The following is a 16,798-nucleotide window of genomic DNA, read 5'->3' on the forward strand; positions in this document are numbered from 1 at the left end:
TTGGTAGCAATGGAAAATTTGCGATGTTTTAATGTGAAACTGGGTATTCCCACATTGGGACCAATTGGAAGAGAATGGTGATGTTGTCTGGGATCATTGACAGGGTAGTATTTTAATTTCTAAGTGGGTGATAATTCTGATTTAGGTGTACAAAACAAGGGATTCTAATTATCTGAAAGGATCTGGTAGTGGTACTGAGAACTGTCTTCCTTTGGGGAGAGTTGTTGTTATGAGAACTTCTGGTTTGTCTGCAGCACTTTATGAACTTCAGATGTATTTGTTGACTTGATCATTTCTTGTACTTTATGCTACACCTGTATCAGGATTGACCACACATGCTTATGTGGTTGTGCATGTGCAACTTTAAGGTTTATTAATAACTGTTCTTATCTGTGGGAGATGTTGAAATGGTGATAGGAATTTGAATTGAGAGGAAAATAGCTGGCAGAAATAGACAAGTAACTATGAATATTTAAATTTACCTACAAAGAAAAACAGATACATAGACAGACAGGCTTACTAGCCGAGAACTTACTGTAATGTGTACATAAATACCAGCAAGTTCAAGATTTTGGCAAAATGTGCACAAATGCAAGGTTCCAGAACTGTAGACTGATTCTTACTAGTCACTACGGTCTGCATTTGACTTACTAATTATCAGTCCATGCCTGAATGCTACATTATTACTGCATGCAGACATGGATTGCTTCTTCTGCTGAGGAGCTGCAAATGGAATTGAACATTGTGCAATCATCAACAAACATATCCATAATGTTGGAGGATGAGAGGTACTTCATTGGTATTAGTATTGGTTTATTATTGTCACTTGTACCGAGGTACAGTGAAAAACTTGTCTTACAAACTGATCTTACAGGTCAATTCATTACACAGTGCAGTTACATTAAGTTAGTACAGAGTGCATTGATGTCGTACAGGTAAAAAAAAACAATAACAGTACAGAGTAAAGTGTCACAGCTACAGAGAAAGTGCAGTGCAATAAGGTGCAAGGTCACAACAAGGTAGATTGTGAGGAACCATTGATCACCTCAGCACCATTGATATCATAGGTCATAGTCCATCTCATTGTATAAGGGAACTGTTCAATAGTCTTATCACTGTGGGGTAGAAGCTGTCCTTAAGTCTGATGGTACGTGCCCTCAGGCTCCTGTATCTTCTACCCGATGGAAGAAGAGAGAAGAGAGAATGTTTCGGGTGGGTGGGGTCTTTGATTATGCTGACTGCTACACCAAGACAACGAGAGGTAAAGACAGAGTCCAAGGAGGGGAGACTGGTGTCTGTAATATGCTGGGCTGTGTCCGCAACCCTCTGCAGCTTCTTGCGGTCTTGGGCAGAGCAGTTGCCATACCAAGCTGTGATACATCCTGATAGGATGCTTTCTATGGTGCATCAGTAAAAGTTGGTGAGAGTCAAGGGACAAACCAAATTTCTTTAGCCTCCTGAGGAAGTAGAGGCGCTGGTGAGCTTTCATGGCCATGGCATCCACATGGTTTGTCCAGGACAGGTTGTTGGTGATGTTCACTCCCAGGAAGTTGAAGCTCTCAACCCTCTCGACCTCAGCACCATTGACGTAGACAGGTGCATGTACACCGCCCCCTTTCCTGAAGTCAATGACCAGCTCCTTAGTTTTGTTGACATTGAGGGAAAGGTTGTTGTCATGACACCATTCCACTAAGCTCCCTATCTCCTTCCTGTACTCCGACTCATCACCGTTTGAGATACGGCCTACAACGGTGGTATCATCTGCAAACTTGTAGATGGAGTTAGAGCAGAAACTGGCCACACAGTCATGAGTGTATAGGGAGTAGGGTAGAGGGCTGAGGATGCAGCCATGAGGTGCACCAGTGTTCAGAATAATCGTGCCGGAGGAATTGCTGCCTATCCTCACTGATTGCGGTCTGTTTGTTAGAAAGTCAAGGATCCAGTTACAGAGGGAGATGTTGAGTCCTAGGTCTCAGAGTTTGGTGACAAGCTTGCTTGGTATTATTGTATTGAAGGCAGAGCTGTAGTCAATAAACAATAGTCTAACATAAGTGTCTTTACTGTCCAGATGCTCCAGAGCTGAGTGAAGGGCCAGGGAGATGGCATCCGCTGTAGACCTGTTTCGGCGACAGGCGAATTGCAATGTGTCCAGGTTGTCTGGTAGGCTGGAGTTGATGCGTGCCGTGACCAACCTCTCAAAGCACTTCATGATGGTGGATGTCAGAGCCACTGGTCGGTAGTCATTGAGGCATATTACCTTACTTTTCTTTGGTACTGGGATGATAGTGGTCTTCTTAAAACAGGAGGGAACCTGAGATTGAAGCAGGGAGAGGTTGAGATCAAATACTCCTGCCAGCTGATCAGCACAAGATCTGAGCACGCGGCCCGGGACACCATCTAGGCCAGGTGCTTTCCTTGTGTTCACTCTTCCGAAGACTGATCTTACGTCCTCCACTGTGATCACAGGTTCAGCTGCGTTGGTGGCTGTCAGAGTGGATGATGACAATCCATTTCCTTTTTGTTCAAAACGTGCATAGAATGCGTTAAGTTCATCAGGAGGGGATGCGCTGTTGTTAGCTATGCAGCCTGACTTCGTCTTGCAGCCTGTTATGGCATGTAAGCCCTGCCATAACTGGCGGCTGGTCAGGGACTCTATTTTGAGTTGGTATTGCCTCTTGGCATCCCTTATAGCTTTACGAAGGTCATATCTCGCTTTCTTGTACAGATCAGGATTACCAGATTTGTGTGCAACAGTCCTCTCCTTCAGTAGGGAGTGGATCTCCCGGTTCATCCATGGCTTCCTGTTTGGGAACACCTGTATTGTCCTCTTTGGTACACAGTCCTCCACACACTTGCTGATAAAGTCTGTGATGGTGGTGGCATACTCATCAAGGCTGGCAGCTGAAGATGGAGCAGTTGAAGGTGGTTGAGTCAATACAATAGCCATCTTCCTTTGCACAAGTATAACTCTAACCATTGGTGCGTTTGCCTATGACGCCCATTGACTTCAGTCTTATTAGGGCTCCTTGATGTCAGATTCAGTCACATGCTGCCTTTGTTTCAACTCTCTCTTTACCTCTGGAATTCAGCTTTTTGGCCCATATTCAGAACAATCGAGGAGCCGAGTGGTCTTGACAAAACTCAATCTCACACTTCTTAAGTGGGTTACTGTTGAGAAAGTACTACTTGATAGCACTGTCAATGGAAAAATCCCTCACTTTACTAATGATTGATAGTAGACTGACTGGTAATTAGCCAGATTGGATTTTGTCTTGCAGTCAGTCAGTCATAGAGCACAGAAACAAGACCTTGGCCCACAGCGCCAGTGCGAGCATCAAGCATTCATTTATGTCATTCCTTCACTTAATTCCTTCTTATTCACTCCACAGTCTCCCCCCTCCCCTCCAATTTCTTTCACTCACCTGCACGCTAGGAGCGATTTACACCAGCCAATTAACCTACCAACCCACACATCTTTGGGACGTGGAAGGAAATCAGGGCATTCAGAAATCCATGCGGTCACAGAGAGAATGCATAAATTCCACACAGACAGCACCAGGGGGGGGCACATCAGGTTTGAGCCCAATTTGCTGCTGTGAAGCAATAATTCTATTAGTTGCACAACTGTGCCACTCACATGTCCTCTTTTAATGTGTGGACAGAACATACCTGGGCAGTTTGCCTCACTGTCGAGTGACACTAGTGTTATAACTGTACTGGAGTAGCTGGTTTAGAGTTGGGCTAGTTCTGGATTGCAATTCTTCAGTACCGCAGCCAATAGTTCTAGCTCTCTCAGCCGGTTCTTGATATCACGTGGAGTGAGTCAAATCAGCTGAAGATGCACTCCCGTGATGATGGGGATCTTGGGAAGAATAAGAGCAGAAAAGGACAGTATCCAAAAGGACATGGAAATAAACAAATAAAAAGAATAAAGAGAACAGAAATAAAATGAGACTGAAAAAAAAATGACAGGTCAAAATGACCGAAAGAGGAAGTGATATACAGTTAAGTGAATGAATGATTGTGGGGAGATGTAGACAGGAGGACAAACAAAAGTCAGGGAGATGGAGGATACAATATAGATGATGGAAGGAGAATACTTTAGAGAAAATAAAGTTTTACAATAATGCATTAAAAAAATGTAAAAACACATTTCTTCACTAACCCATTTGGAATATAAACAGTTAATTACTGTATTATTAACTGCTACCTCACTTCCACATATTAAACACATACATTGTTGATAATGAAAGAATTCACCAAACAATGTTATTTATATTGTTCTTATGTTATTCTTGGTTAAAATACCTGATTTAGAGTTTTAAAGTAAATGCTCTGACTTAGAAAGAAAATGAGACAGAAAGGATGTCTATAAAAAGAGGAGAGAAAGAAACAGATTTAGGGAATAGAAAACAAGACTAACTATAACATTGGGCAGACATAAAACTTCAAGTAATTTTCTTGCTGAATCCAGATGAAAATACAAGCTTATGCATCAAACAAGTAAAAGGACAATGTACATTTATGCAGCACACTTGTGTGATTCAGAATGCTTCACAACCAAGAATGTTGCTTTTATGGTGTAGGCAAACAATCTGCACACAAGTAGCAAATGAATGAATGATCAGTTAATTTATTGTGGGAATGTGGGGATGCAAATAGTATATGCCAAGAGAATTTGGCAACAGGAACTGTAGATCTGATATGGTTTGCACACAAACTGGCAGAGAAGCCAGTTCAAATATGCTGATTGGCACTGACCATGTTAGGAAAATCCACTGTCATTTTAACCCAAAAACAGATATTGAGGCATAGTAAAAATGTGCAAGAATGATGTTGCTTCAAAATTTTTCATGTATTATTATTGCTGCCATCAGTTGTTCATTTTGAAAATACACAAATTATTTTTTCAGTTAAATGTACTTGATTTTTTTCACATGAAGTTCAGTACCACATTTTACAAGTTTATTTTACTCTAGAAGATTTATTCAATTCCATGAAGGCAGCATATTTACTTTGAGTAGCTTTAACCTAGCATTCCCTGGCAAACACTTTGTCTGTTTTGTATACCTACATCCAAGCAAAGAAGTACTTTGACTCATGTGGTACCATGTAATTGAAGCAGGCACTTCAGTACAGTACCAGGAGAGCAGTGAACTGATAGGAACTGTTAATCTGAGGCTCCATCTATCTGGCCAGAAACAAGAAAAGGATATCACATCAGTATTTGAAAATGAAAACGTTTTCCAGGACAGCATTCCTTTTTCAACCAACGCTTGGTAAAACATTCATTTACCATTTGTATCAAACACCAATTAGTCTTAAAGTAACCACTCATTGCGACATTATTTTGGAATTTCTTGAGAATCTAAAAGGCACCGCATGAAGGTTCTGGATTGAATGGAAAATGCTAGCAAGCAGATGAATATTTTATATTTATTGCCAAGGACATTGAGGTAGATGTTAACTCTTTTTTTTGGAATAACTCCAATAATGTTGGAGTGTTTATATAAAACTTATGTGATTATTGTCAATATTCAGTGCATAGAATAAGCAATAGCTCTTATTCTATTACAAGTATGCCCAGTGATGTCATAGAGGGCTCCAGGTTTGTTGCTGCCTCTAATATTGTGGCTGCATCCTTGTAGATATGTTGCCAACTATAGACAGTAACATCTGGGTGCACTTAATTTATAAAATAGCTATTTAAAGAGTTGTAGGTGGCTCCACTGAAATGATCCAAGAATTGTATCCAGACTTTGATGTCACCTTCAATTCCTCTGATGGCTGCAAACAAAAAACTTTGCTGTGGATAATACCAAACATCTGTTGAATACCCTGTCAATAGACACAATCTGTGAATGAAATTAAATTATTTAGGAAAAAAACCACAAGCTTTTCTTATTTACATCTTGTTAGCATAGACTAGCAAACCTCATCTAGAAACCCAGAAGCCATGATTATTACTCTGCAAAAGGTAAACCTTGTTACTACACCAATTTCTTCTGATACAGAAACAATTCTCATTTAATACTTCTTGCTTTGGTTCTTGCTATGACCACTAAGCCTAATCAACTAAGGAGGACTGGACACCAAATCTACAGCCTCTCCATTTGATATATTTCACCATTACTAGGTAGTAAACTCTTACAGTTTGTTAACATAGGTAGATTAAGAACTTAATTTGTTTGTCTCATCCTATCCATGTAGCATTAATTTTGAGATTAGCAGGTTTCTTTCCAATATACTACATGGTCTTTGAAGTCTTTGTTTTTTTGGATAAAAAATGTATGCAACACAGCCATTTGCTGATGAGATAACAGAGAAGGCTGGTGAAGGGAATGCAATGGATTTCATCGATATGAATTTTCAGAACGCATTTGACAAAGTGCCAGATAGATGATTCATGAACAAAATTGAGGCCTTTGGTGTAAAAGGGCTAATGGTAGTGTGGATTAACAAAAAATACCTTAAGAACAAAAAGCAACCATGGTAACCAGTTGTTTCCTAACCTAGAGGATGGTTGTATACCCCAAGGATCAGTGCTGGGACCATCACTTTTTCTGATACATATTAATGACATGAGTGCAGAATGAAGTAGTCATATCACAGAAAGAAAGGAGATGGGTGACTACTAGGAAGGGCAGTGAATCCAAGCAGGTAGAGCAGGAGTCCTCTGTGGTCATCCCCTCTCAAACAGGTATACTGCTTTGGATGCAATTTGGGGGAGGGGGGTTGTGATGGGGCAAAGGATGGCCCCTCAGGGAAAAGTGGCAGCAGTAGTGGCCAAGTGTATGGTCCTACAGTTGGACAGTTGGCTCTGATGCACAGCAGAGAAAAGTCTAGGTGAGCCGTCATGGTGGGGGATTCATTAGTGAGGGGAATAGACAGGTGCATCTGTGGCTGAAAGTGAGACTCCAGAATTGTCCGTTGCCAGGTCAGGGCCGTCTTGGATTGGTTACAGAATATTTGAAAGGGAGAAGGAGAACAGCTGGAGGCCATAGTATATGTTGGTACTAATGACATAGGTAGGAGGAGGGATGAAGTCCTACAAAGTGAATTTAAAGGGAGTTAGGCAGAAGGTTAAAAATCAGAACCTCTAGAGTCATAATCTCGGGATTACTCCCTGTGCCACATGCTAGTGAGGGAATAAATAGAATAGAACAGTTGAATGTATGGCTAAAGAGCTGGTGCAGGAGGAAGGGTCTCGGGTCATTGGGATCACTTCTGAGGTAGGTGGGACCCTTATAAGCAGTATTTGTTGCACTTGAACTGGAAGGGGACCAACATCCTTGCATGGAGGTTTGCTCATGGTCTAAAGTAACCTGACAGATGGATAGGAAGCATAGTAGCAGGTGGTGAGACCAACAAATGTAGAGGATAAATCATGCAAGTCCAGTGGACAGAGCAGACCGAGGCAGGTTAGGGAGCAAGAGAAGGATGGAAGGTTCAATTGCATTTATTTTTATGCAAGGAGCCTCACGGGTAATTCAGATGAGTTTAGGGCATGAATCAGCACCTGGAATTATAATATTATTGCAATCACAGAAACGTGGTTGAAGAAAGGGCAGGTCTGGTAGCTTAATGTTCTGGAGGACAGAAGTTTCAGACGATAGGGGGGATGCAAAAAAAGGAGGGGGAGCCACACTACTCATTAGGGAGAACATGACAGCAGTACTGAGAGAGGATATCCTGGAGGGATCATCCAATGAAACTATATGGGTAAAATTTAGGAAAAAGAGAGGGGCAATCACTTTGCTGGGGTTATAGCACAGGCCTCCCAACAGTCAGCAGGAATTAGAGGAACAGATATGTAAGCAAGATGCAGAAAGGTGCAAGAGCAATGGGGTTATGTTAGTGGGGGATTTTAATTTTCCCAGGATTGACTGGGATTGTCTTAGCACAAGGGGCTTAGGTGGAGTGGAATTTGTTAAGTGCACCCTCTCCTATCTCTACAGTTTCCTCCAAAACAATAATTTTCCACCATATATGAGGTTCTTTAATTCTGGAAACCAATGCATGAGAATGTAGGCATTCTCAATATTAACTGGTCCAGCTATTTCTTTGAATAAGCATCAATATCTCCTTACACCTTTGTATCAAATTTACTAGTATAATGCTCTTGTATTTAATCCCTTTACATTATTAAGTATTCCACAAGTTGTTCTCTAGTTCTCCCCTTCAGCTCAGTAATAAATTATGTTGGTGAAATGATCACTTATCATGTTAGTTATCTGAGGAGGTCAGGTCAGTAGGAGCGTTACAATATTCACTATTTTGTATTGTTTCCTTTGTCATCAGTTATAACATCTCAGAACTCTGGTTCATAGAACATATATAGAACAGAGAACAGTACAGCTCAGGAACAGGCTCTTCAGGCCCTTGATGTCTGTGCTGACCATGATCCCAATTTAAACTAATCCTATCTGCTTGCACATGGTCTATATCCCTCCATCCCCTGCCTGTTCATGTGCCTGCCTAAATGTCTCTTAAATGTCGCTATCGTATCTGCATCCACTACTTCCCCTGGTAGCACGTTCCAGGCACCTACCACTCTCTGTGTAAAAAGAACTTGCCTCACAAATCTCCTTTGAATTTTCCCCCCCTCAGCTTAAATCTATGCCCTCTAGTACTTGACATTTCCACCGTGGGAAAAAGACTGACTCTCTATCCTACCTATACCTCTCGTGCCTCAGCCTCTGACGCTCCACAGAAAGCAATCCAAGTTTGTCCAACCTTTCCTTATAGCTAATACTCTGTAATCGAGGCAACATCCTAGTGAACCTCTTTTACATCACATTCAAAGCCTACACATTCTTCCTGTAATGCGGTGATCAGAACCGCACACAATTCAACAAATGCGGCCTAAGCAAAGTCTTATACAGCTGCAACGTGACTTCTCAACTTTTATATTCAATGCCCTGATTGATAAAGGCAAGTATACCATACACCTTCTTTACCACCCTATCTACTTGTGTTGCTGCTCTCAGGGAGCTAAGGCTTGCACCCCAAGACCCCTCTGTACATCGATGCTCCTAAGGGTCCTGCCATTCATGGTATATTTTCCTCTTACATTTGACCACCCAAAGTGCAACACCCCACACTTGTCTAGGGTAAACTCATAAGTTTGTGTGGTGAACACATTGTTCAGGTGATTGGAGGCAAATGTATATTTCTCAGAAGCATTATTGCTGTTCTCTCTGACAAACCAGTACCTTTTCAATATTGCCTCTTGTTGAACAATGTATGAAATTTATATAAACATCCCTCTTGAGTATGAAGAAATTGAGCTCTTAGTTTGCATGAGTTAAAGGATGAAACATTGGTTCAGAGATCAAGTGGTATGGTGCTGAAAGTATTTTGGCCTATCATATCGCATGGGTTGGGAAGACAGTTTGTAATTCTTGCAGCATTAGCAAACTATGTACAGCTTTCGTTACTGTGATTGAAGGGGCTCCATTCAGAAGTTCTACAACAGCCAGACAAGGCAATCCCATAGATTGACGCCCCAGGAACCATCTTAAACATTCATTCACTCCACCACTGGCACACATTGGCTACACCATGTACCATCTACGAAATGCACTGCAGTTACTCCCTCAAGGCTACTCCAACAGCACCTTCCAAACCTGCGACCTCCACCATCAAGGACAGGGCAGCAGGTGAATGGTATCGCCACCACCTGCAGTTTCCCCTCAAGTTTCACATCATCCTGACTCAGAAATCACTTGCTGTCCTTCACCATCACTGCATGTAAATTTTGGAACTCTCAACTGAACAGCACAGCGGGAGTACTTTTGCAAGAAGGACTACAGTGATTCAAGAAGTGGGACTCACCATCCACTCCTCAACAGCAATTAGAGATGGCAATAAATGCTGGCTTTGCTAGCAATGCCCAGCTCCCAAAAGTGTACATAAAAGATAAATTCAGGTTGTAAGGTCAGCACAGAGCAGAATAACAAGAACAACGTGATATGTTAATGCTCATTAAACTTTAAAATTGTCTCAGATAGGTCAATGAAGGCACTTACAGGATGAATGAACTGGTGTAAACCAACTGAGATGCAGGGTGTTCAAGGTCAGATTCAGACAAATATCAGGAAGCATTCTTTTTCTAAGAGCTTAATAAAAGCTGGAAGTGATTGCTTGGTCGTTGAGGCCAGGACACTGGACACTTACCTTACTTAAAAAAAAACATTGCCATCACCATAAATTTGGATTGTACAATCACAAAATGAGGCCCTGTGGCCGAAGGATCACCTACATATGATTTTATTACTTGAACCAATTGAAGCCTAATTAATCTGTAGCTCAATACTACTGACTTAAATCATGCAACGGACAATGTAAAAAATACTTTCCACCCTCTACAAAATTGTAGGCATTTACTGCCTTGCAAGTCCTTGAGAAGGTACTAGGCAGAAGCAAATTATATGCCCATGAGATGAAATAGAAAATTAGTGGGCATGTCAACCAGGGCAAACTCTTGGATCATCAGTTCACTATCATTGCTGATGATGGAATGCACATCATCTGTAAGACTATAGCTAAATTGTGGGATGAATTTCAAACAATTCTGCCTGAGTTGCAGACAAAGATAAAATTACAGAAAAGTAATATTTACTTTTATGGTAATTTACAAAAGTCAATAGGTTAAGGTATTCTCAGGGGAAAGCAGAATGAAGTTCATAAATACTTTGAAAAAATGTATTAATGTATTATATCTATGGAGTACTTTACCTTCTCAATTATAATTTTTTACATATATCCCTTGGTACACTGCAGCTCACTGCTACAATCCTGGCTTTGTTTGCAATGTTAGTTGCAGTAATGTGCAAGTCTGACCGCTGGAATTGGGTAGGCAGATAGCAAAGCCAAGGAGTAGCAGAAAGGGAGATCAAAAACTCAAGGATTAACCAATATGGAGGCCAGAGACACCGGAAATGGAAGTGGATCAGATAGTTCAATCCATTGCAGTAGAGGTCTGTTATTCCAGAATCCACAAGATCACAACTTTGGTTGGACCCTGGTCATCAAACAGTTTTTTTTAAGTTGAGCATCAGGACTTGAGAAAGGTGGGGTTGATATAAAGAGACATTTGAAGTCAAGTATGAATAAACAAGTATGAGAAAATGGACTTGAGAAAAAATTTAGTAGTGGCTGAATTTTGTTTTTTGTTTGGCATTATTAGATGAAGTACCGTTTCAGCTCAAGGAAAGATTTTCAAGAGATGCAAGACAACAATAGAGTTTTGGTGTTGACTTTACCGTAAATAGGTAGTAACTGTATTTTTACCTTAATACTTGCAATTGTTCTTGAAGTTAAAGTATCATAATATCGTAGCCAATTCATGTCAATGGTTATTTCTGTGCACTGAGATTTTTTTGCTCAATATAGTGAATGTTTAAAAGGCATCCTGTACAGAAGTATTTACTATGTACCTGCACCTGTTCACAAAATCCTTCGCAGACAGTGAGAATTGCTTCAAAATGTTTCAACCACTGGAGGATTCCTTTATGACTGATACATGTAAATGTAACTTTTATTAAAAGTTCTGTAATATAGCTTATGTAGGCAATAAAATAAAACACACTTTCTTCCACTATAGTTAAAAGATTTATGTCTTACAAACCTGCATGTGGGAAACGTTATCATTGATCTCACAATACACAATCTACTGTGTGTGGTTCAGGGTTTTACAATGAAACTATTCTAAAATCTCAAAGACAGTAAAACTTAAGTAGTTAAACAAAAGCAAACTAGTGTTTTGGTGTTCAACCAGATAAAAATAATTTTACCTGCTTCCTTCTGAAGTGTTGTTATTTTCTAAGAAAAGCAGGTGACTTTTCTGCCTAACTTGTTGTTCCATCAATCATAATCTGATCCCTTGGCAATCTCCACTGGGTTGGACATAGAAAGTATAATCAATGCATATTACTTAGAACAAAGAACAGAAATGTGAGGAGATATTAAAAGATGACCATGAGGGTATCTAATAAACAAGTAATGAAACCATTCCCTTACCCCATCCCAGCCATCAACAAAGAAAACTCTTAAAGGGTCACAGTCAAGAATTTGTCGGAGGTTTGGTTAAAGAAAATAAATTAAGTTGATATTCAGCTGTAATTATTTTAGCAAAATCAGGGAAGAGAATGCAAGGATACTTGGAAATTGTGATAAACTAAGTGGTTAAAATATTACTACACCCAAGAGGCCCCCTTAATAAGCTGTACATCTGCATCCAACACTGAGAAATGAATTTAATGAGGGCAAAACAAAACTCATGCTTGTGGAACTGTCTTTGAAGATGCAGAGGGTACAAATACATCACAGTTCATGAAGGTTTTCAAAGAAATCATGTTACCTCATAGCACTGCTTTAAAAATCTGAATGATGGGCTGAGACATCAATTTTCCTGTGGAGTTTGTATGTTAAATTGTAATTGTAATGTGTCATGCAACTTCATACAACTATGATGCATTGTAATATTGAAGACTGGTAGTGAATTAGCGGAATTTAATTAAATCATAACCTTAAGGTTGTGGCTAGTCATTTACTACTCGTAACTACAAACTGAAAACATTTACAAAAAAGGAAAACATTCAGGCTTTCTAGCTGGTTCATGCTGGGAATACTCAGCATATGAACAGACACAAAGCAACAACATCAAATTTAATATGGGACAGCAATGGGGATTGAAGGACCGAAAAATCTATTTGCCCCCTGCAGAAATCTGAACGCCAGCAGAATTAAGTCCTGAATATCATTTTTCTGATCTCTGCATGACCCTGGTAGGGAACAGCCAGTGGATGGGAATGAAAATTTGGGAGAAATTTATGGTCAGGCTGCATTGGGTACACACACAAATCATCTCCAGCGGGTTGGGTGAGGAAGCAGAAATGGGCAGATTGTGACTAACAAGGAGAGTGGGAAGAGATTCGGGGAGCTTATTCTTACTCCTCCTGGGCCACAGGAACCCGTAGAAGCTAAAAAAATTAAACTGAACCTTCTGTGCCACAATGGAACTGATTTAAGTTTATGGTGACCATCAGTAGGGTTTCAGTTAAGTTGGTGTCCCTTCACTACTTAAGTTGACCCTTCCCCTTTAGCAGAACTCGGAGGGGAAGGTAAGCTTGTACAGTGTACCAGTAAGAAAGTGGCTGTACAATGGTATAAATAGGTTTAACATTAGTGATACATTTGAACAAGTAAGAAATTTGTTACTTCCACCCCTTAGACGAGGTGTTGGCAGGCAGAAACCCGTAAGGATTACAACATGAAATCCCTGCCCTCACTACATGCACCATTTCCAACAGACAAGAAAGTATAAAATACCCATTAGTTGTTTAAGATTTGAAACTAAACTGCTTTACGTATCAGACACTATAGATTTACAAGCATTTTTGCTAAAAAAAAATTAATACAAAGGCAAAATTTTCTCCTGGCCTTTTCATTATTTCCAATAATATAATAATTCATTATTTATTGTAATTAAAGGATAGACTTGCAGCTACCATCACAGCAGAACATTAAAAGATTGCCACTGAGCAAGCTAAAGACCAGCAAATCTTCCTGAAACCATTCAAAGACACGTCTGCTGCATGTTGTATTGTGCATGCAGGCTAGAAGGCCCAAGACATCCCAAACAAACACACCAGACAGGAATTACTTAGCTTCAACTTGTGCAGAAGCTGTGAGCCACATTCAACAGAGTTTGAAGAACACATTGAGGGGTATCTATTTGTTTCACAAAAATGAAAGAATCATCCTGCTGAGAATACGGTGATGAGGTATTCTTTTGCCTGTTAGAAGTGGTTCATGCAATGAAACTAAGGGTTTCATCTCATGGCTCCAACAGGTTCCTGCCCACTTCCCCACGCCAAACATCATTTTCTGTGGCATTGTCCTGGAAAAGTAGGAAGTCCATTTAAGGAGGGAAAGGATACCATCTTAATGAAATCGGCCTAATGACATTCACAAAATCAGATCTGGCACATGAAGTTTTGCACTGCACTCTCTCTGTAGTTGTGACACTTTACTCTGTAATGTTATTGTTTTTACCTGTACTACATCAATGCACTCTGTACTAACTCAATGTAACTGCACTGTGTAATGAATTGACCTGTTCGATCTGTATGCAAGACATGTTTTTCACTGTACCTCAGTACAAGTGACAATAATAAACCAATACCAATACCAAGTATTTCTTTAAATCTGTTCAGCATATATCCCACCATTATCTACTGTTCACTTAACATAAGGTACTGATACAGAGCAGAAATCAACTTCTGATGCCAGTCCTAACCATGCACCACCAAACACACCACGACTGCAGCATGTACTATCTACAAATCCACAGTGATTACTTGCCTAAGCTACACCTCTAAAACCTCTATCCTTTACTAACAAGGAGAAGGGCAGAAGGTTCACAATATCATTACCTGCCAAGTTCCCCTCCAAGCCACACACCATCCTGTCTTAGAAATATATTGTCAATCCTTCACCATCACTGGTCTAAATATTGGAAGTGTCTACCCATTGACATTGGGAGAGTATCTTCACCATTCAAGATGTTGGTTAAACATCTTCCAAGGATAATTAAGGATGGGCAACAATTCACATAAATGCGCACCATCTTAGACAGCCCCCTGGGATTGTGGACACTTGCTTCCACTGTAGTTCTGTGGGCTCTGAGATGGCCCATAAAGTTTACGGGGGTGAATCCTGTGTATTCCATCTTCATTTTGAGCAGTCATGGGTCAGGGGTCCCTGAGAGAATATTACATTTTTTTCTAGGAAACTGTAGGAATAATCTTGAAGAGTCTTCTCCATCCTCCTGGAAATCTCTTGTTTCAGGAATCTGCTGCATGGCATGCAGAAGATGCTGGTTTCACCAGCAATGCCCACACCCATAGATAAGAAAAGGTAATTACTTTTTAAATGCCATATAATTAAAAGATTCATTATAAACTTTAGTTTCTCTTTTTCTTGGTTGTGTGCATGTCACTGAACTGCTTTAGAATGATATGAAGTTACACTCTGATGCAACATTTGCAGGCAGGTGGATTGCTGACCACAGATATGTCCACAGCCCACAAAACTGTAACTCAATGCCTGCAGTAGAAGCAGTGAAATATGGCCTGTGAGAATTTTTTCTTCCTTCTGACTGTCAGACACCACATATCTACTTGTCATTGCGGTTGATGCTCCAGTTGACATGAAAACATTTCTGCTCGTGTTCATACTTATGGCACTTATTCAAAAATGTTGAAAATATCTTTCTATTTAAACCTGTATTTGAAAGTATTTTGGGGGCCATCATTTCCTGAAAGGTACTCACGGACATTAAACATTATGCTTGGTTAGCTATCATGCACTACACACTATTATGGGCGTGATGCCAGGCTGCAGGAGAGCAGAATGTACAAATGGAATTCCCCACACTAATGCATATTTAAATTGGTAGCCTTGGCAGTAAAAGTGCTTCTTTGCTTTCCAGTTTGTTTATTTTTAAAACATAGTAAATGTTCTGCATTAAGGTCAGTAGTTAAATCACTACGTGATTCTAACATTAATGTTTTAGGTAGAACAGTTTACAGACACAAATAGTAAAAGGAAAATCAGGTTAGAGACAAGGCCGTCAACTGATGCATGTGACATGCTCACAGGTCATAGCTACAAAATTACAATGCTATTAAATAATTATGTTGCCTAACTAAAATAGAGGATATGATATTATATTATTTTTGATTTCTGTGTAAAGATATGATGGAAAAGAGAGAGGATATAAACAATAAACTTCTGTCTACACTTCTTGCTGCCTCGATAAAGCAGCCAACATAATCAAAGACCCCTACCAGCCCAGACATTCTCCCTATTGGGCAGAAGACACAAAACCCTGAAAGTTCATACCACCAGGCTCAAGGATAGCTTTTATCCCGCTGTTATAAGACTACTGAACGAACCTCTTGTACGATAAGATGGACCCTTGACTTCACAGTCTACCTCATCATGGTCTTGCTCCTTGTTGTCTGCCTGCACTGCACTTTCTCTGTAACCGTAACACCAGTTTCTGCATTTTGTTACTGCTATTCCCTTGTATTACCTCGATGTACTGATGTGACGAAATGATCTGTATGGATGGCATGCAAACAAAGTTTTTCACTGTACCTTGGTAAATTACCAATTAAAATAGTCAAATTTAGAGAAGATAAAACTCTTGGTTCAGATGCATGTAATAGAAGGTAGGAAAGAGATGGCAGAGATACAATTATGAAGACACAAAAATTAATCAGAAAAGAAAGTAGAGCCAGTGGACTTGCAGGAGGGCTGATGTGACCCCTATAATGGAAATGGGATATAAAAGTAGTTCTGGGAACTATAGACCAATTAGCCAAACATTTGTTGTCGAAAAGATAATAGAATTACTCAAGGATAGAATTTTTTAAAAATCTGGGAATTGAAAATATAATCTGCAGAGATCTTAAAAGGGAAGGTTACACTCAACCAATCTTATTGAATTATTTCAAGAAGTAACGGAAGAGATAAGGATAAAGTGACAGTACTCAATTGAACCACTGGCCTCCCACCCCACCTGCACTGCCATCCCCAGCCACGCTAACTCTTTGTGGCTGCTGGTGACGCCTGGGCTGCGTTCCATGCTTGCATCAGGCTGCAGGTGGTAACCAGGCCTCTGGAGGATGCAACCTAAGACCTGGAACACACCCTGATGTGGGATTCTATCAGTTTATGCTTTCCTTGGCATGTTGCACTGGTTTTAAGTGTCTCTAACAATCAG

At 40.2% G+C, this 16,798-nt stretch overlaps 1 protein-coding gene and 1 long non-coding RNA gene across 10 annotated transcripts in view; one reads left to right on the forward strand and one right to left on the reverse strand.

The window, feature by feature from the left end:
- The window catches only part of LOC127571453 (ERC protein 2), a 629,628-nt gene that overhangs the window by 31,497 nt on the left and 581,333 nt on the right, over nucleotides 1-16,798 (reverse strand). The window lies entirely within an intron of this gene.
- LOC127571460 (uncharacterized) overlaps nucleotides 2,134-16,798 on the forward strand; it is a 79,170-nt gene continuing 64,505 nt past the window's right edge. The window contains exon 1 of the long non-coding RNA XR_007956476.1: nucleotides 2,134-2,232. This is a non-coding gene — a long non-coding RNA (uncharacterized LOC127571460). The remainder of the gene's footprint in view (nucleotides 2,233-16,798) is intronic.

The sequence above is a fragment of the Pristis pectinata genome, chromosome 6, assembly GCF_009764475.1.
Source record: "Pristis pectinata isolate sPriPec2 chromosome 6, sPriPec2.1.pri, whole genome shotgun sequence".
Lineage (NCBI taxonomy): Eukaryota > Metazoa > Chordata > Chondrichthyes > Rhinopristiformes > Pristidae > Pristis > Pristis pectinata.